The 21,617-nt window shown below is 28.0% G+C and overlaps 1 protein-coding gene across 2 annotated transcripts in view; it reads left to right on the forward strand.

The window, feature by feature from the left end:
* The window catches only part of LOC130667078 (furin-like protease 1), a 107,154-nt gene that overhangs the window by 15,563 nt on the left and 69,974 nt on the right, over positions 1–21,617 (forward strand). The gene's annotated exons all lie outside the window — the stretch shown is intronic.

The following is a 21,617-nucleotide window of genomic DNA, read 5'->3' on the forward strand; positions in this document are numbered from 1 at the left end:
CGGCAAATATGACTACGCAAAAATTATTATGATGAAAAAATGTTGTTGTTTCAAGAAAATTTATTTTTTGAAATCGATAGTTTTCATTCAAGACTTTTTTTCAATTAGAAACGTTCTTGCGCGACTCGTGAGTCAAATGAGGGCTAACTGTTTTAAATTTAATTCCGAGGCTATTAAATTTTTGACAAAATATCAATAGAAATTTATAAATTTTTTTGAACTATCAAAAATATTTAGGATAACAGTTATTGTAAAAAATGTAATTTTCTTAATTAGACAATACTTTGACTTAGATTTTTTTTTGTCATAATAAATCCGGCAATATCCCAGTTTTTAAATCTCAATATATACATATATATGTCAATACACGATTAATACATATCATGGATAATAATAATATGAATTATTATTATTATAATGTGAAAAATGATCATGCACAAAAAAAAAATCGGTAGCCGCTACCGATTAATTTTCGGTAACAGCTACCGATAATTTCGGTAGCAGTTACTGATTTTTTTTTCGTTAGCTGCTACCAAGTTCAATCAGTAGCCATTACCGATCAATTTTCGGTAGCTGTTACCAGTTAATTTGGTAGCTATTACCGATTTTTTTGATATAAGTTACGTACACACACACACACACACACACACACACACACACACACACACACACACACTCACACACACGCGTACGCACGTGCGCACACACACTCGCACAGACGCGCACACATGCACACACACGTGCACTCGAGCACACACACGCATGGACACACACGCGATTATTTTGGTAGCCGTGACCGATTGAAATCGGCAGCCGTGACCGATTGAAATTGGTAGCGGCTACCGAAATAATCAGTAGCGGCTACCGAAAAATAATCAGTAGCGGCTACCGAAAAATAATCGGTAGCTGCTACTGATTATTTTTTTCAGTGTGGATCTTTTGAAAGGACATTTGTTTAATTAGTTTCAAAATAACCTCTAATAATTTTATGATCTCCTATGTCTATATTTACAAACGTATTTTTATTCATCGTGTGCTGTTGCCGGTTTTTAAAATGGCCAATGACGTGACGTCATAATTTCAGTTTTACTAGCTATAATTATTTATAATTAATTCAAATTATCGATAAAACTATTTTTCTACAACGATGATGCCATTAGCATAAATTAAAGAATATTTTGAAACATTATTTGTCCCTGTGTCTATTCTAATTATATTTTTTTACAAAGTTGAAATATAAAAATTTATAGTTTTCTGTAAGACTCTGTGTTAAAACTTTGATTTTTGATCGGTAACTTTTTGAATGATCGATAACATACTTTGAAATTTTCGAGAACGATAACTAATGATTCATTTTTGCCAAAAATATAAAATTTGAATTTTTATCTAATGGTAAGCTTCGCACTACACCTGAGGATACTATTTTCAGAATATACATATGTATATATTAGGGTCACATAATATTGCTAAAACAGTACACAGTGTTTTGCCAACACGTATTATAACACATTAGGGTATTGCGCACAAAAGCTATACTACGCGAGAGCAGACAAGAGTAATCGAACCGGGAAAAGAGGATGAAAGAGAAAAGATAAAGCATATATATGTATGAATACGTATGGATGTTTGAAAATCTATATATGTATGTTTACACGTTCGGTTTTCACAGTGAAATATATTCTCATTGATTTGCACTCATGCTCGGGTAATCAGCGTTTTAAAATGTGCATTCACAGATCATTAGCTACTTATTTGACTGTCGAATTAGAAAAATTTATTATTTATTTTAGTTTAAAGAAAAATTCTGAGTCATGGGTTTTTTATCTTTTTAGAACTGAAAGTTTTCCTTGGGTTCTTGTTGGTGTAATTAAAATTAATGAATGTACATGTATCAGCTGATTGTTTTTTAAATTATGTTTGTCGTTGTATTATTTTAACTGAGTGAAAAAATTAAAAAGTATGACTTGATAAATGCTTAAAGTTTTCCACGTTGTTTGCTTATGTAATTTTTTCGAGGAAGTTAATTATTTAGCATTAGGGTTACGAGACGTGATAAAATGGGCATAATAATTTAATAAACAAACGACAAACTTTAATATTTTATTTTTTATTCAAAAAATTATTTATTTTTTTCTCGTTATCTGTAATGTCAGTATTTATCATTAGATATTAATTTATTGCTTCAGTTCAATTTTACTAGCTGGTGAAACAAATATTTTTATTTTTTTAAATGGTCAGGAAAATAAATTTTTTCAAACATCAAAAGTTCAAGAACTCAAATTTTTTTTTTAGGATTTCAGATTTTTTTTTACATTTATTTTATCCAAATTATATATCAAGTATTACATTGAAAATGTTCGATAGAATTTCAAAATATTCTTTGTAGTTTATTTTTAATAATTTGATTTGTTCAGAAATTTATTTGAAACTCAAAAGTATGTCGATCTTTGAAATTAAAGGCTTTAAAAATTAAAAAAAAACAGACACATGTTTATGTCTACACAGAATAAAAGGATTTCTTGGCGCAAGAAATTTTTTGAATTAAAATTTAAGACAAAAATTTTTCTAAGACTCAAAAAAATTTCTTTGCTCAAGAATTTATTTTGGACCCCAAAAAATTTTGGTCTTCAAATTTGTGATGAAAAAAATGTGTTGGGTCAAGTAAAAATTTTCCTGGGGCGAGTAAAAAATTTTGACCCTAAGAAATCTTTTTTTCTGTGTAACAAAAATTATTTAGCGCGGGAATTGTAGTTTTTATTTCAAAAAAAATAATTAATAGATATTTTTTCACTATCATACTTTGAATATTTATTAGATGATTGTTCGAAATAAAAATCATTTATGAATCAATAAATTTAATAATTGATATGGACATACGCAGCTCGTATAAACTTCCATATATTAATATTTAATAAAATAAATTCTTCTTGTCATAGAGCTATAAATAAATTTTTTTTATTACACGTCTCATATCACTAAAGAGACAGTACACAAAAAAATAAATAAGAACAAAGCATAAAATTGTCACCATCATAACGGCGACGCTATTATGTACAGACATTTTAAATTATCGAGATTTCCTCGAGAAAAAAAAAATTTAAAATCATCGCGACATGAAAAATATGACGTACATAAAAGTGTCTTTATTATCCTTAGTAGGATGAGATAATGGAGTGTTACAAAAATGTACTCAAGTTTTCATGATCACCTAAAAAAAGTTTACTGCATTAAATTATAACATGAAAAACTATTATGCGTATACTAGAAAGTAATAAAAATATTTACTGCTTACAACAGCATCGATAAACATTAAATAAACATAAAAGAATATATTAATATATACACAAATATTTTTAAAGTTGATATTTGTTTTTTCTCTTAATTTTTCTGTTTGTTAATGGAAATTTTTAGCGACGTCATTTCTGCGAAAATTATCCTTTAAATAAAATTCCGAAGTCAATGGTCAGAATCACTTGAATAAATCTGTCGTGTTAATATGATTATATACATTATTGTATATTTAACATCAACGTAATAATTTTTCCAATAATTTATCAATAAAAATTTAGCATCAACTTTTAAATATGAATTTTTATTATTTTTTTAAATTGTATATACATTTGTATTTACTGAACAAACACGTAATCCTTATGGTTATTATTTATAATTGTTACATTATTATCACTAAATTTATCACGACCTCGACAAATAACTAGCAGCAATTATTCGTTACGTATAAGATAAATTATTACTCTATTATAATTGCTGGAGATAAAATTAATGCGCACAAATAAATTTATTGTTTTTTTTTTATTTGATTAATATATCTGAAATTCGTGAATCACATTAGATGACTCATTACTATAATTCATTATCGTCAATCATTTTCCGCCAGTTACAAGGAAAAGTTGTTTGTATAAAATTACAATAACCGCGATAAATAATTAAGTGTTTATTTTTTTTTTTTCTTAGTTTTAACAAAAAGTATGTAAACGTATACATATATATGTATATTAGACTGGGCCAAAAAAATCGACTATTTTTCTTTTTTTTTTTAGTACATCGAAAATATTATTTGGAGTGACAAAAAAAAATTATTATGAAAATTTGAGCTCTTAATATTAATATTGTTAATTGATAAAAAATTGTCAAGAGATTTTTTTTATAGAGCATTCAATTTCCTTTAAGAATATTCATTAGTTTTTCCCGGAAACTTATTTTTACATAAATTAAAAAATTCCAAAGTTGAACAATCAAGTTTTAAAATCATACCAATGTTCAAAGCATGATTATAAGGAAAGGGTTCATCTGACGAAAAATTTCAATCAATCCTTTTTGGTAGAGCATCAAATTTCCTTTAAGAAATGTACCCAAGTCAATTTCGTTTATCTCGATGGTTTGAGAGCTATGAGACAAAAACCCGCTTATAAAAAAAAGTTTAAAAATTACGATGATGCACCTCTTAATATTTATATTAAGAGCTCAAATTTTCGCAATATTTTTTTTGTCATCCCATATAATATTTTTGATGTACTAAAAAAAAAAAAATAGTCGATTTTTTTGGCAAAATAATTAATTACTTAATACGCAAAATGTTTTACATTTTATTTAAATTTAAAGAAAATGAAATAAATGTTAAAGACTTGAAAAAAAAAAAAAAAAAAAATACTTTTTTGTTTTCATTTTCGGGGAAAACGGGTCATCTTGAAAAAAAAAAAATATATACAAATAAATAATGGATGTTGTAAAAAAAATTCACGGATGTTGAATTGCTTATAAAAAAAAAATTAGAATTAATAACTGGAGGCTTAAAGTCGATTTAAAAAATTTTTGTTCCATCAAAATATTTAGTCAGGCCATTTTACCCGATCCTTCCATTCCCCATTAATGTATATATGAAATTTAGTTACCACAAATGTGAGTAAAAGTCAACGTCCACGAGAGATGTGCTAAATGACGATAACTAAACTAACCGAACGTCTTTTTATAGCTACAGCGGATTTAACTCGATTGGCTTTGTGACGGGAATCTCGTTCAATGTACGCCAATGTTACTTAGCGAGTATTAGTACTAAAAAAAAGAAGTTACTTTTCGTTTAAAATGAAATTAAAAAGCAATATTACGTTGAATATTGATTATTGAATAATCGATAAGCTATAACGAACCATAAAAAGACGAAAAATTCACGTCTAGTTGATTACGATTAAAATCAGCTTATATATATCTACTTATAAAGAATCACATTTTCCAGTCGAGATGAGTCTATGATAATTAACAAGCAATAAAAACCATAACTCAATTGAACCCTTGATGAGTTTCGATTGAATGTTTTATTTATAGCTTAAGATAGAATACAGAGTTGATGATAAAAATAAATATGCATATAAATATATGATAAGAGTTAGTTGCGAGTAATTGTAGACATTGCGAATTAAGAGCATTTGATGAATTTGATGCATGTGCTGTATGTGACACACAAAGACCGTTTGTATAATGTAACTAAGATGCGGCAATGTAGCCACTTGTATACTATTGACTACTGCAGAGCAGAGGTCCATGCAAATAGACCCTGACAGAGTTAGACTATATAATACTGAACTATACCTAGTAGATCTAACGCGTGTCTCTAGCTATAACCAAGAGGAAATTCACTTTATGCTGTACTATATACATCCCACACATCACAAACAATTTTAGTACACCTGGATACATGTATGTTCATACTGTATGTATTTGTGTAATATGCGTTGATGTGAAAATACACGGTGATTTCATAACGACCAGACGACGGATGAGGAAATGTTACCTCGGTTAATCAATCGAGAATACATAAATACACTAATTTCATATGCGTGCTTATGTTTGTACTTCCGCTTGTATTATATTATTGTACAGGTAGATATATATCGGATGAGTTTAGTTTTTTCATAATGACATTTTTCGAGGTCGTTTTGTCGTATGTACTTACATTAATTTTTGTAAATTTACTTACTGGGGTCTATATTTTTAGTTATCAAAAATTTGTTTTCAAATTTGATGACTATTTCAGTCTAGTAAAAATGCGGGAAAATTTAAATGAGATTTTTCAATCCTTTTTTTAGTGTCTGTAATAAAACACTTGCAAATCCTTTGAGGACGGATGTCTTTCAGTTCCAATAAAACATAAAATATTGTGATCGATTTTTATGAAAAGTCTAGATATGAATTTTATTCATGCCAAGTCGGAAATTAAATTTTTATGTTAAAATATTTTTTATGATTTATATTGAATTTGAAAACAAAAATTACTGAAATTATATGTTGGCCAACCCGGATATACCCGAGTATCAAATTATAGCTTATGATCAGTAAATTCTTAAGTTATCATTTATACTGCTTTTTTATTGATTTATCTGATTATAAAATTCAAAATTATGTCCAGAATCTGACAAATTTTTTAACTAAAAGAACTTAAAAATTCAAGATGGCGGATGTCTATATTTTTAATCAAAATAATTAAGGTACATCTTTTTTTTTTTACAGAGTTATAATTACTTATCTGCTTTGAAATTATTTTATAAAAAATAATTCTATACGTTAATTTTTATTATTCGAATGAAATCGTCAACTTCCGGTCAAAAAACTTAAATTTGTTCTTTTTGATTAAATTTGGCGAAGTAGGTCAATAATTAACCAAAACCAAGTCAAAAATTAATGAAAAAAATATTTGATTTTGACTTGCTCTCGGCTAATTTGCCCCACAGTATCCATTTACATCAAAAAAGTCAAATTTGATTCAGCTTTTGCTTAGTTGACTTGAACTTAAGTCAAAAAAGTAAATTCTGAGTAATTTTTTGTTGACCCGGGGCTGTTACGTAAATATAAAACATATAGAACCTCAGGAAAATATTTACTCATGGGCTAAAGAAAATGGTTTCTCTTGTTGATTTAATATATATCCTCATTTTGACCAAACAATTGTACAAAAACAGTTAAGAAAATATTGTAACTTGGATTAAGAAAAAATAAACTAATTGTAAGTAAAGCAATTGTCCAGTTTTGCAGGTTTTTCATAAACGAATTCATCCAAAATTAATTTTATTTTTACATAACTTGAGGCTTAAAAAATAATACTGATAGTGTCATGTTGATAAAATTACTTAACCTTGTATTTAATTTATATGCCCACCGGCAAATGCCTTTGGTCCCTTTTAGCAGGTTTATTAAACGTAAAACTATCCTTCATATCCCTCTGCATATACACAGTTAACATTAAATTGTGTCGGGGTCATTTAGCCTCAATTATCCTAGCCCGTGCGCAATAAAAAAAAATTATACACATATTTTATCGGCGATATATCTCTCTGCATAATCTTTATCGTTTAGTTGCTTAACAATTTTTTATAATTACTTTTTACATAATTTCTTTCGTCTAATAGTTATTTTCAATCACAAAAAAAATATTTATTTACTGTCAGTAAAGAATTATAATTAATAGTATTTTTAAATAATAACTTTCATAAAATTATATATATTTTTTATACAACTGCCAGGACTTTGACCCTCAATACAAATGTGCGTGTCAGGGTCTTGGTGTACGTGACCTAAAATAAATAGTACTATTTATTGTATCAGGTGCATACTTGAAGACGAATTGCCTTACATGTTACTTTCGTGTATGGCTTGAATTACTTCTCCTACAGTCGCGTGTAAACTTCATCAGAGACACATATATATGTATATATACATATACGAACGTAAACTCGGTTTCAATGTTCCGTGACGTTGGCCGATTAGGGTTCAGTTGTCGTAATTCATGATCACACAACTTTTAATGCTCGTTTTGGATGGACAACTTTTCATAGACACTGACTCTCTTTTTCAATCATGAAAGAAAGGAGAGCAAAATTGCCATCCAGAATTTATAGTTTTTTTTATTGTACTTAGAAGCAACACAGGAGTTGTGGGGTAATTTGGATCATCTAAAATTGCTTATAAAAAATTTCTAAATCCAAAATCAGCAACACTAATGTTTTTTTGAATAATTTAATGAAATATTTAAACAATTTATAATTGAAAAAAAATTTCTTATTGATGATTGAACCAACCCGAGTCAAAAATCAAATTCTAGTTTAGTCCTCAGAAGCCTCAATTCCTTTGATGTTTTATTTGCCGCCCAGAAAGTAACTCTACTTTAGTATTCAAAATTCTCAATGAGAACTATGAGGTCTAAATGCGAATATTTTATCGATTTTAAATTATGAGTAAGACCTCAAAATCCTTAATGAATCAAAAGTTATATTTCGGATTTTGAAAAATTTTATAAACAAAAGGGAGGGGAGAGAATACGTCGAAAAAGACTTTTGAGGTTCAAATGCGGATAAAATCATTCCTTCATGTTTTGAGTATTTTGAGGCTCAAATCCAGATTATGTTATTCCAGTTTAGTCCTCAAAGTGGTAAAATGGGTCGTAACTACTACTCTGATGACTAATTTAGGATAACTTTCTATACTGTTGTCAATTTTAAAATTCTGAATTTATCCTTAAAAACCTCATTGAGAACTTCGAGACTTAAATCCAAATTTGTTTTTTGACTTGGGAAATAATTAGATTCGGGTCAATGAAATTGATTTTTCAACATAAAATTTGATGTCAGGATTACTCTTATGTGAAAACAAAAATTTGACTTTTTAGAGCGGCCTATTTTGCACCAAATTTTGAAATCTTTATGTCAGGGTTGTATAGTCCAGTCGAAACTCCGAAATAGGAGACATTTTTTGAAAAACAAAAAAACTTTCAAACAAAACTTGTAGAGAAAAAAAATTCACATAAAAAAGTATTAGAAATTTTTTTGTATCTATAAAAAATAACACGTAATGTATTGATACTGAATACTTTTTTGAGAACTAAAAAAAAGCAGAATTAGGAACCAAAATTGACTCTATTGACATTTGTCATACGTTAAATTTAATAAAAATTTATTTGTTTCAGGTAAGAGGCATTAACTAAACATTCAATACCAATCATGTACATCAATTTCAACACGAATATAAATGAAATATGTGAGTGAACAATTAATATTTACTTATGAATTATAAATTATGATTTATGATACAATTATGCAGGGTCAGTTTGATAATAATTATATATCTAAAGAGAAAGTTAAATGTATGTATTAACATATACTAAAATCAATATTAGTCTAAGTTGTAATGTCGCATCAAGCAGCATTAATGTTTCAGTATTCCCTAGTTGCCACTGATAACTTACCCTGGTTTCTATCGCGTTATATCTATATTCACTCGACATTCTTTGTAAATAATAATAATAATTATTATTATTGTTGTTATGATGATAAATAATATTAGTGTCATATTTTGTATTAATGCAACCTCAATTACTTTGCGGATGTCGGAGACTTGACTATAAAATTGATGATAAAAATATTTCGGTAAATATAGGATTACTGTTTGTTATCAGTTATCATATATTTATTTATTTATTTTAACAAAAATGTATATAATAAAATTGAGGCCGAGAAATGATAAAGTATATATAAAATGAGATAAAGAGAAAAACGGGAGAATAAAGAAATTTTCTGGGTAATCCCTTGTGTTGCGACCTTATACACGCTCACATCAAAGTTGTACCTTAAGATTTTTTGTCCTCAAGGACATATATAAGTATATAAAGATTCTTCACTACTTTGCCTTTTATTACGCTCTTTCTACTCGACCCATTTTTATTATATTTTATTTGGTTTAGCTGTAAAAAATATACTACTATAGTGATATTACGTTTCGCAATTTATTGGAACGAATCATGTTGATAAATAATCCGACGAAAAATTTTATAACTACTTTTTTGTTTATTTTTAAACATAATACATATGTTACAAGTCATTTTCTTTACAAAAAGTTTATTTACGAGTAGTTATTTCTACAATAGTTTCACAAGAAAAGTCAGGTTAAAACTTTGGTAGCTTTATACATAACTAAAACTTTCTTTAAACATTTTACGAATATATTTCAATAAGATTCTTCAATTTTAGTTACATTCTAAGTTGGAAATCATTTCCGACAAATCTTTTGTTGAATAACATATATTTTTTTTTGTCTTATCATTGTTTACACGTGTCATAAAATTATGGTGTTTGCCATTATGATTATGATAACGTTTAAATATATATTTTTACAATTATTTTTTAGTATGAACTTACTATTCGGACTCATTTTTTCAAAATTTTTTCTAGAAATTGTTTAGTTTCAATACATACTTTTATTTCAAATTATATTTTTTACTTAATTTCATACCGAAATCATAATTTTTCACAAATAACCTTTTTACCATACCTACATCGAAAGTTTGAATTCCTGCCCTGTTTAGAGGGAAGAAAGTCATACAAATGAGATAACAAATAATAAAAATTAGCGCATGCGCCGTTTTTCCTACACAGTTGAAAATTTTGTGTTCTTGTGTATAAAAATTCAATGGTTAAATATTTCATCAATTATTTGACACCATCAAGTGTAAATTTAACTAAAGCTGAATGTGTTATCTGATCTCAACAAGTTTTGAACCTGTATTATTGTTTGACACAAGTATAATGTGTTAACTTAACACAAAAAATTGAGCTGACCGTTTGGGCCATGTGATCTGTGTTCAATTTAACACAAATTTTTCAACTGTGCACAAACAGGGGCAGAAATATAAACTTTCAGGTGCAGATCTGGTGAAAAATTGTATACACACCACGGAGAAAAATACGTACCCATTATGCACGCGGTTTGGAATGTCCTACTTTCCTCCCTCGGTGTGTAATATACTACTTTTGCCCAAAATTCTAAAAATGTCTCTAATGTCAAAATTAAAATTTGTCTTAATTTTTATAATTATTCAGTTTAGTTAACAATAAATATGTATATATTATATATATATATATATATATATATATATATATATATATATATATATATATATATATGTATATATTTATATATATTAGATAAAGAGATTTTGAATATAGATAGGTCAGTGTTTACATCTTTGTACATATATATCTGGTATACGTGGCAAATTGTTATTACGTGCTGTATTCTGAATCGATGGCTCAGCACTGACTCGACGTAATATAATGTCCGCGAGCGATGGATATAGATAGAGAGTAGAGTAGTTGAATACATGTATATATATAGATATATATATATATATATATATATATATATATATATATATATATATATGCAGTGACCGTTATCCAATGTTCTCTTCGCGACTATACATCGATATCGTCGACAGTCTCGCACGGGTGATGAATCGTTTTATAGTTTCATGGAAACCTTTACTAATATGAATACATATATATGTGCATATATAATGTACATGTAGATGTATAATGAACATGGTTGAAATCATTGTCCTTCGTACATAGTACCGTAGAAAATTGTACTAATCTTGTACTCGAAATCGGATCAAATGACATGATGTCATTCGAAACCTGTCTAGGATCGTGTAGTTCAAATTTAGATCCCGATAAAACTTGTCAAATTGACCTCTCATTACAATTAGTGTTTATGTATGCTACTACATAAATACTAATTTCAAATTCGGTAACTGACGTACAAATTTTAAAAAATTTATTCCGTCTAGTCTGCGATCTGTCTAGATGTTAATTTATTCATTTGAATTTATAAATATTCAATTGTCTCAAATAGAATCAGTTCGGTTAATAATTACCATTCGTCTGATAAAAATATTTTTCAAAATAAATATTTAATTATCAGACATTCCAGGCTATAATTGCTTAAAGTTATAAATTAAATATTTATTTATTCACGAAAGAAATAAAACGAGCGAGATAATCTGGATGGCTAATAAAAAAGTATTTATTTATCAATAATTAGAACTTTTTCCAATCGTTATAACTTGACCCAATATCTATTCAATTTAATAGTATATTACACTACAAGGGAAGAAAGTTGAAATTCCTGCCCTGTGTGATATGATGCCCGAGGCGAAGCCGAGGGCATCATGACACACAGGGCAGGGCTTTTAACTATCTTCCCGTGTGGTGTATACGATTTTTCTTTATACCTGGTCGAAAGTACGTTTATTAATTACATTTTTGAATACTATAAACAACACAACCACGTTCTGCCTTCAGCTGACAGGTCGGCCATGTTTTTTTTATTTGCTCCCTATTGACGCGCCTCTTTCGGACATACATAAAACTTTAATTTTTTTCCGTCTCCCTTTTTTTTTTTGTTGCGTTTTTGATGCCTGCCCCGCGACATTTGAAAGCACGAGCGAAGCGAGTGCGTCTGGTCGGCGGGGGCAGGCATCAAAAACAAAACAAAAAAAAAGACATAATTATACTTATAAAAAATAAAAATAAAAAATAATTATTTTTTTTCGAAAGAAATAAATTTATGCCTATGAACAAGATTTTTTTCCTGCCAATAAATAATATATAAATGAATACATAATCTTTCAATAATTAACCTCGCCTCTGCATCAAAATCTTTTATCACCTCATCCTCGTCCATAGAGTCATCAGATGATACTTTTTCAGTCATTTTATTATTGCAAGTACACTGTTTACTTAAAATATCACAAACAACGAGACACGAAAACACTGACGTACATATAAATAAAGCAACGATCTATGATGTTATCGTCAAAAATTTTATTGATAAAGTGGTAGACGTTCAGTAGATGGCAGCAGTCGGCTGTTTCCGTAGGCACGAAAAAATTTTTTGCTCCCGGCGATGTAAGTGGGGCGCGTGTAACTCCACTAGGAGAGGGAAATGAGACTTTAGGCCTTAAAATTAGGGAGGGAAGTGCGTACTTTCGACTAAGGGATAAAGAAAAATCTTTTTGCTCACGGGTTATCCGCATTCTCATTAAAACCGTTGGAAAATCGTATTAATTCCTCATATTGAAATAATAATAAATAAAATACTTATATACGGATTAAAGTTTTTGTTAATGATAATTTTAATTTAAATAGCCGACAAACAAAATGAACATACAGGTCAAATTACTTTAACGTAATCCAAAATAATTAAATTTAAATAAATTTGATATAAATTGTCTACCCAAAGTGTGAAACCATTACTTTTAATTGAGGGATAAGATAAATTCCGGGTTAATAAATAAAAATTTCCTGCTCTGAAAGTTAAAAATGAATAATTGACAGTAGAAAGTTATGTAAATCCAAAGTGAGCACTATATACTTTTTAAAATTTATGATTGTAGGAAACAAATAACACACTTGTGTCTTTTTCGATAATTCTGTCACATCCAGTTCTATATACAGAGTCACGATTGGCTCGGTCATTGATATGAAGGGATATTAACTTTTACGATCGTACGACTGGAACGTCGAGTCCAGCTGACGACAATGCCATAAACTTTCTTTTCAACAATTTCAAAAAATTTATATATAACACAAGTGGGACGAAAAATTCAGCTGAGCGTACTAAACTCAAAGGGAATAACAATGAGGAAATATATATATAGATAGATAAATATATATTTTTTTTTCCTGGCAATTGTCTCTTTCGTTGACCTCAGATTTAAGTTTCCATTGACTTTGTATTTACGTTCCACTTCAGTTACGAAAGTTTGGCCGTAGTAGATAACCTCTGAAAACTTTTTTTTTTTCGTTGAGTTAAGTTCAATTGATTTTGTAAAGTTACGATAGTATTACAAATTTATATTATTATCAGATTTAAAAATTAGATTCAATAGTAAATACTTTTAGTTGAAATTACATGAAATATAATTAAATTTATCGCGAGGAATTTGATCATTTGATGATTAAATGAAATAATTTTCTTTTATTCTGTTATTATAAATTAATGTAGAGTTATGTGAGGCAAGTGTCCGCAAACCCATTCATTTTGGGCTGAAATGCATGGGTTTGCGCACACTTACTCTACATGACTCTATATAAATATAAATATGTTCTCTATAGTGTCACTTTCTCATTTTTTGATGAAGAATTTTTCAAATATACACAATTTGTATTTTCCGATTGATTTTATTTATTGAATATTTCAATTTTGTCCAAAATATCAAAACTATCCTGAGAATTTTAGTAATTGAATCTATTTAATTAATTTAAATTAAAAGTTACTTAATAATTGTAGAAAGTTATTAATTAAAAAAATTTTCTATTTACTGTACTAATTTTAGCAAAAGTTTTATGACATATTTAATATCCGTTTACAAATAATTACCCTGACATAATTGCTTTCAAAAAGTTTTTAATTGTGAATATGATAGAAATTATCAGTTTTTTTTATAAAGAAATTAAGCTGCGGAATTTAATATAAAATTTATAATGAAAACACAAAATTTCACTCTGAAAATAACGAACTTTGATAACTTAAAATTGCAACATTAATATAAATATTTAATTAAGCAGAAGTTTAACTAATGAACTAGTCAATGTTAAATAACCGTTACATTAAATTTTCGTTGAATCGTTTATTAATTTATTTTATCTAGAATTATATGCTTATGTTATCAAAAGTTGTTTTATAATAGATAAAAAAAATTTTGATCTTTTTGTTCAATTTCAATTTTTATTTTCATCAACTGACACATTAGTCCACTAATTCGCGTGCCAACTGCCAAAAGGGCGTATAATTTTTTTTTTGGTGCCAATCGTTTTGTAAACATGTTCTAAGCCCAAAAGTGGAAAGAAAATTTCCAAAGCCAAAAGGGCGTATGTTTCAAATGCCCCAAAAGGACGTATATTTTATGATACGTATTTTTGGCTTTAGTACGTCAAAAAATTTTTTTTCTGCAGATCTTTACGTTTCGAGCGATTCTAAAAAGAATGGCAAAAAAAAATTTTTTTATACGCCCTTTTGGCATGGAACCCTATCTAACTGCTGTAATACGCCCTTTTGGCATTTGGCACCCGAATTGTTTTGAATTAAAACCGAAAGCTCACTCTCAATTATTTTAATTAAAAATATAGACAACAGATGTTGTACTTTTGAAATTTCCTGAAGTTTTTGAGTCAGTTAAGACATCAAAAATGCCTTTGAAGAAACCTTACAAGAATTTGTTGATCTTCATTTTCAATCAGATGCTCAACATATAAATTTTTTTCAAATTTAACAATACAAATTTGAAGAAATTTCGATTCCCTTGGGCTCTAAAAGAACTTATTTTATTTTCCTGCCAATTTTTATTCTAATCTTCTATTGAAAACAGCATTTATCAAATCAATTCTATATATAATGAAAACAGTAAAAAAATTCCGTAAAAATCAACACAAGTCGTGTGTAAAAAAAAGTAACAAATCAATGTTACAACTATCCGGAAACGAACCATAAATTTTTGCCCACATAAATGTCATCTGTAAAACACATAAAATGTTCATTCCAACATAATGGAATCGTGTTTGAAACGGAATTTTTCTCGACACACGCTAAATTTATGCCGCGTAAGTATTCCATCACAGTCACCAAAAATTATCAAAGATTTCCGAAAATTCAATTCCTCTTAAAATTTTTTCAAATACTCCTTTCTATTCTATATCTTATCAAATTAAAAAATCTACTTTCTTAAAGTTGTAAAAAATTATTGAAGTACCCCCACATTTACTAACTTCATACAACCGTTTCTTTTGTGCGATAAAAGAACTTATTGTTCATGCTCATAGTTAAGACTAAAAAGTACTAAAATTTTTAAAAAACTTTTTTATCTCAGCTGGTATCTAGTTTCGAGTAATAAAAAGTAGTGCATTTTTAATGAGAGTAATAAATTTAATGGACATTAACATCAATGTAAGTTTATGACATTGAAACTTTATTTATATAGAATAGAATGAATGAAAAAAAAAAAAAAAAAAAAAAAAAAGACAGATATTGATGACTGCTAGCTGGTGATATTCGGAATATCGGGTATGTTGGGTTCGTATTAACAATAGTAGTAGCATCAACCATAAAATTTACAAGTAGACATGTTTTACGATCCGATGACGAACAACGGAAGATCTGCCAGTAGACTTGTAAAGATCCACATTGATATGAAAATATATGTCGAGTAAACTCGAATGTAAATGCACCATCAAACAATGAACTCACACTCGGTAGTAGGTTGGAAAGCTTCAACTCACGCTTTTATTATACTCACGCTTTTGTAGATGTTTTGAATTCTTGTGCTTTCTATCACTTCTTTCTTTTCCTTTTTTAAACATTTTTTATTCCTTTCAGACGTACATATACACATTCAAAGTCTACTCTGCCATCGAGTTGACACTGCCATATACTTTACACTCCCATGTAAATACAACTTTTAAAAATCCTTTTTATTTTTTTACTACCGAGCATGATCGCTAAATTTGATACCTAAAAAAATTTTATATTTATTTTTCCTTTGACAATGGGACCACGGGTTTTTATTTTTTAAAACTGAAAACCTCTGATAGCATTTAACGATCGGTTTACCCATGAATTCGAACCCATCTTTTTTTTATTTTTTATTTTATCTATTCTACTCTTTTTCTCTTTTTTGACAATCGATTCTTGATTAGAAAGCCACCGAGTACAATTATTTTTTTTTTTTTTTTTATACTCCACCGTTCTATTAAAATCGTGAAGGAATGAGCGAAAACTTAAATCTAAAAGGAATAAAAACAATCTGTGAAAAATGTTTCCGATTACCATTTGCGAATATATATTTTATCGACTCAAATTAAAAGTTGCAATTAAAAAATAATTTATAATCAATAACCTCATTTGCATACTTTTATTCCTCCTTTAATCAGGGAAAAATAGTTTCAACATAAAAGTTTAACAATTAATAAGTTTACTTGTAAATAAAAATTACATCAATTAATAATATTAAATTTTAATATTATTGTAGAAGCTCTCGTTTATTACCTAATGTCATTATTTTATGTACTTAATCAACAGGGATTGTAATTACGAGTTTTTAAATTAATTATTTTCCCGGCTCAAAAAAGTTGTTTCATAAAAAAGTAAAAAAAAAAAAAAAAAAAAAAAAAAAAAAAAAAAAAAACTTAAGCTCCGGAGATTTTTTATTTTTACAAGTTTTCCTTCCGCAGTACGTTAAATTTATTCACGCACACTTACTAGGGATCACAATATAAGGGAAGGAAATTTATTCTTGCACACGTAAGCACAGCACGTTTTTGAATTCTATTTACGTTACAATTCTGTTACATTTAAAGTCTTAAGTTTTTTTCTCTTTTTTTTTTATTTTACTGTTTATGAACTCACCTTTTGTTAATTTATGAATTAAACTCAACACTGAAATAGTGTAGACATGGAATGTTTTTTGAAAAGAGTAATGAGAATTTTAGAATGTCCGTAATAGAAAATTTTTCAAGTCGCATCAAAATGTCTCTCATATTTTATAAAAGTTAATTATCAACATTCCCTGCAGAGAATTTTCTAACAATTTCATTTTTTTAGAGACAAAAAAAAATCACAATTTTTTTTAAATTTTCGGTCTGTTGTATTAAAAAAAATCGTTTTTCATTTAGAAGTTATTCTACTGAGGACTTCGATATACTTAAAAATCGACATATATCTGTTGTAAAATTTGTCAGAATTTACAAGGATTTTTACTAAATGAGAAAAATCAAAATTTTAATTCTCAAAAAAGTCGTTCTAGTTATTTTTGAATTTTTTTTTGACTAAAGTCACATGTTATATGAAATTGAAGCTTATGATCAACAGATTGTTATAATTTGTTTCTAATGATGTGTTTAGTTACTAAATCCAAAAAAGGTTTTTAAAAAATAGAAAGAATTTTAATTGAACTAAGAATAAAAAATTTTTGGATCATTATAATATGAAAAATATTAATGCGTACACAGCGAAGAAGGATTTTTGGCGCAAGAAATATTTTTGACTCTTTAGTAGAAAAAAAAAAAAACCTCATTTGAACCTCTACAGTGCAGAAACAGAAATACGCGCAGCATAGAGGTTCAAATGAGGTTCTAAAATATTTTTATTTGCCGCCAAAATTTAAAGTTGAAATTGAGGTTCAACTTTTCAACCCGGGTTATAAAATGAAATTAAAAAATTTCTTGGCGCAACAAATATTTTCTTGCCTCAAGAAAATGTTTTCAATTTATAATTCAAAAATTTTCTTGGGACGAGTAAAAATATTTTGCGTTAAGAAATCGTTTTTTTTCTGAGTATGTATTTTTTTTTTAACAACATCAAAGTAAATAGAAAAATTAATAGGGACATTAACTCAAATTCGCCAGCTTCAAATAAAACTATTATCATTATAAATTTAAATTGAAACTTTAAATGAATGGGTTTAATTAAAATACTTAGAATTATATATAAATTATAACACCAAGTTAACATGTAAATTGTCCATTCGGGATATCTGCTAATACTCGGTTGAGTGTAATAAATGAATGCAATTTAACAGAAGTACTGTGTTTGTGGTGCAGTACTGAAATTCCAAGAGTAATTTGATAAAAGCTTAGTATAAGACAGTCTAGAGAATTTCAAGTAAATATGTATATAAAGATGTATGTACCCATTATATATGTACTATACTAGTGACTAGTGCATTTGGTAAGTAAAGGATGATCGATTGTTTTAACAAGCTTTCGTTCGTTTACCTGAGAGCGTATACGTGCAGCGGTCAATGCCACTGAGAGATCAACAGGTTGTTCTGACAAGGATATAACTTTAATCTTACCAATGAAAAGGATATCATCCATGAATTGCAAGAAATCATAGGATAATGTCCATCCATTTTTTAAAGTTCCTCTTAAATCATTTTTAAACTAAAAATAATTTTTAGCTTTCGTGAAAATAGTAAATTATGCATCTAGTACGATTATGTATAAAATGCGAGTTGTGAAAATTGATATCCGAGCTAGAGGCGAGGTTGTCAACACACGAGCGTCTAGTACGTAAATTGTAGCAGATTTATTTATTAGATTTTGTAAGAAATATTCTAAAAGTACAGCAATCATTGCTTATAGTCGGCAGTTTATAAAAGACTTTTATAAATATAATGATAAATTTTGCCACTAGATGACTCAGTGACTTACTTCTGTTTGTATAAACGCTACCCATATTTCTGTATGATTAAAAATATGTTTTTATGTACTCTGACGTCATAACAAACGATTAGGTATCTTCATTATCTACTGTAAGATACTAATATTTAGTGATGCGGAATGACCGTCATTTTGAGTTTTGGTCACAAGACGGTTCGCTGACGGACTTGTGACCGACGGACCTAAATGACGAGCCTGTTCTAATGCGAAATGACCGTCATAAATTTTTCAGTCAGAGTCTGTCATTTTGGACCGGCAAAAATCTAGATGATTTGTGACCGTCATTAAATTTTTGATCACAAATTTGGGCTTGGTCACAAATTAACGTTTAATGAAGAATTTTTTCAGTCACAACCAGCTAGATGATTGGACGCAGTCTTTTTTTTTGTAAATGATTGAAAAATTTATTTTTCCCTTCGTATTCTTATCTCGTAGTATTTTTAAGAAGTTGGCGGCTTCAAAATTTGAATTTGTATAAAAGTTATGATGGCTTTTGTAAGAAGTCACCACAATTGTGACGGTCCGTCATTTTATGAACGGTCCGCTGACGGTCTTTTGACCATGACGTGACGGTCAAAAAATGACCTGACGATCAGCTTCACATCACTACTAATATTTAAAACTGCTGACTGTAGGCGGCAAATGTACACTTTGAATATTTATTACAATATTTATTTTGCGGCTCGCTAATAAAAGATTTTGTCTACAAATTATCAGTATCTTAGTTTTGGAATGAGTTTAAAATCCTGTAGATATTTAAGAAATAAATTGAAACTCAAGTAGAAGTAGAAGCGCAAGTACTTTAGGAAAAAAGATAAAAAATAATTGAAATTGAAATCCAATTTTCTTAGGTATTCTCTCAAGATCTAATTTTGTCTTGTGTTAACAGGCTATTTTCAGTGTAATCGAGATATTGCATTTTACTTTTTTATTTTTAGACATAACATAAGCACGTAATTATTATTTTTTTATTTTTTTTTTGACAACAGAAAAAGAAATTAAAAGCTTGAGTATATCGTGAGCTAGAGCTTAAATTTTAATTTAGTCTCAGAATTTATTAATATTTAAAAATAATAATAATAATATTTAACACACCTATTTGCTAACTGGGAATATTGGAAGTTTGAAATTAATAATCGTTTATTGACGTTTTGAAATAGCTTCATTATTTTGAATAGAGAACATATAATCAAACCGTATCGTGAATAACGTATTATATTTACACACATGCAGTGTATTGCATTTAAATTTGTAATATTAACCTCCATCGTTAATGAACTGCCATAGTGCTTTTATGGAAATTTTCAAATATTTTACTTGATATATTATTTCAAAATAAATGAAAACAGTTATTAGTATAAATGATTTTTTTTTTTCAATGCACTGTAAAAAATTCGGGGACAGAACACAGATTAAATTTAGAGTGAATGCGGAACGGATGACTGTTTATTTATTTAATCCCCTCGGAATCAATTCACTCCTAAAAAATATTTATTTTAATATTAAAAGTCCGAATCGAAGTGGAAGTGGATTGAAATAAAATCCGTAATCACTCCCGATTTTTTGCAGTGCGGAGTTAAAAAAATTATAAAACAAATTTTAAAGATTAATTTTTGCACACACAGAAATAAAAAATTCTTGACTGATAGAAAATATTCTTAATTCAATAAATTTTTTTTGAAAATCTCAATTTTCTCAGATAAAGTAGAAATCTCCTCTGACCAAGACGACTTTTCATAGTTCAAGAAAATCCTAACCTGGTTCTCAAAAACGTTGACTTCCAAAATATTTTCTTGACTCAAGATAATTTTTTTCCTCTGTACATTTACGAAACATAAGACAAGTTTTTAATTACCATAACTTTTTATAGTCTCGTTTTCGAACCAAATGAGTCATCTTTCAAAAATTAAAAAAAAATGTTTTTTCAATGTTTTCAATCAAATTTATCAGAAATAGTGACATTAAAGGAAATTAAAGTAAGACATTCAATAATATCATAATTTATGAGCGAAAGCATAAAAATAAAAAAATAAAACTTCTCAACTCCCATTTTTTGCTCAGTTTTCATCTGCATTGTTCAATTATTATAATCAAGCAATAATTAAAGTGTGATATATTTATAGTTACACACACAAAATTTGTTATAAATTTATGACTAAGGCATTCGTTAAAATTCACTCGTGAAATATAAGTTTGCTACAATTAAAAGGCCTTTTCATTGGACTTTAACGAGACAAAAGCGCGCCAGCAATTTAAATTCTCATTGTTTTATAGTTAGCTTGTTAATTTACTTGACAATAATAATTTATATTAATAAAAAAAAAAAAAACATGAATTTTTATTGTAATTTACATTGTATACTAAAATTATTAACTTCCGTATGCGGTAATATGATATTATTATTATGCAAATATTATGTGAATTATGAGTAAACCGGAAAATTTAATAATTCAGGCCATAAGAAGTATTTTTTGTTTTATTTTTAAAAACAATATTTTTTAATATGCCGCAGTTTATAGTGCATATTTATCATTTTCTTGGTTATTGAATTTTTGCAGT

The sequence above is a fragment of the Microplitis mediator genome, chromosome 4 (genome assembly GCF_029852145.1).
Source record: "Microplitis mediator isolate UGA2020A chromosome 4, iyMicMedi2.1, whole genome shotgun sequence".
NCBI lineage: Eukaryota > Metazoa > Arthropoda > Insecta > Hymenoptera > Braconidae > Microplitis > Microplitis mediator.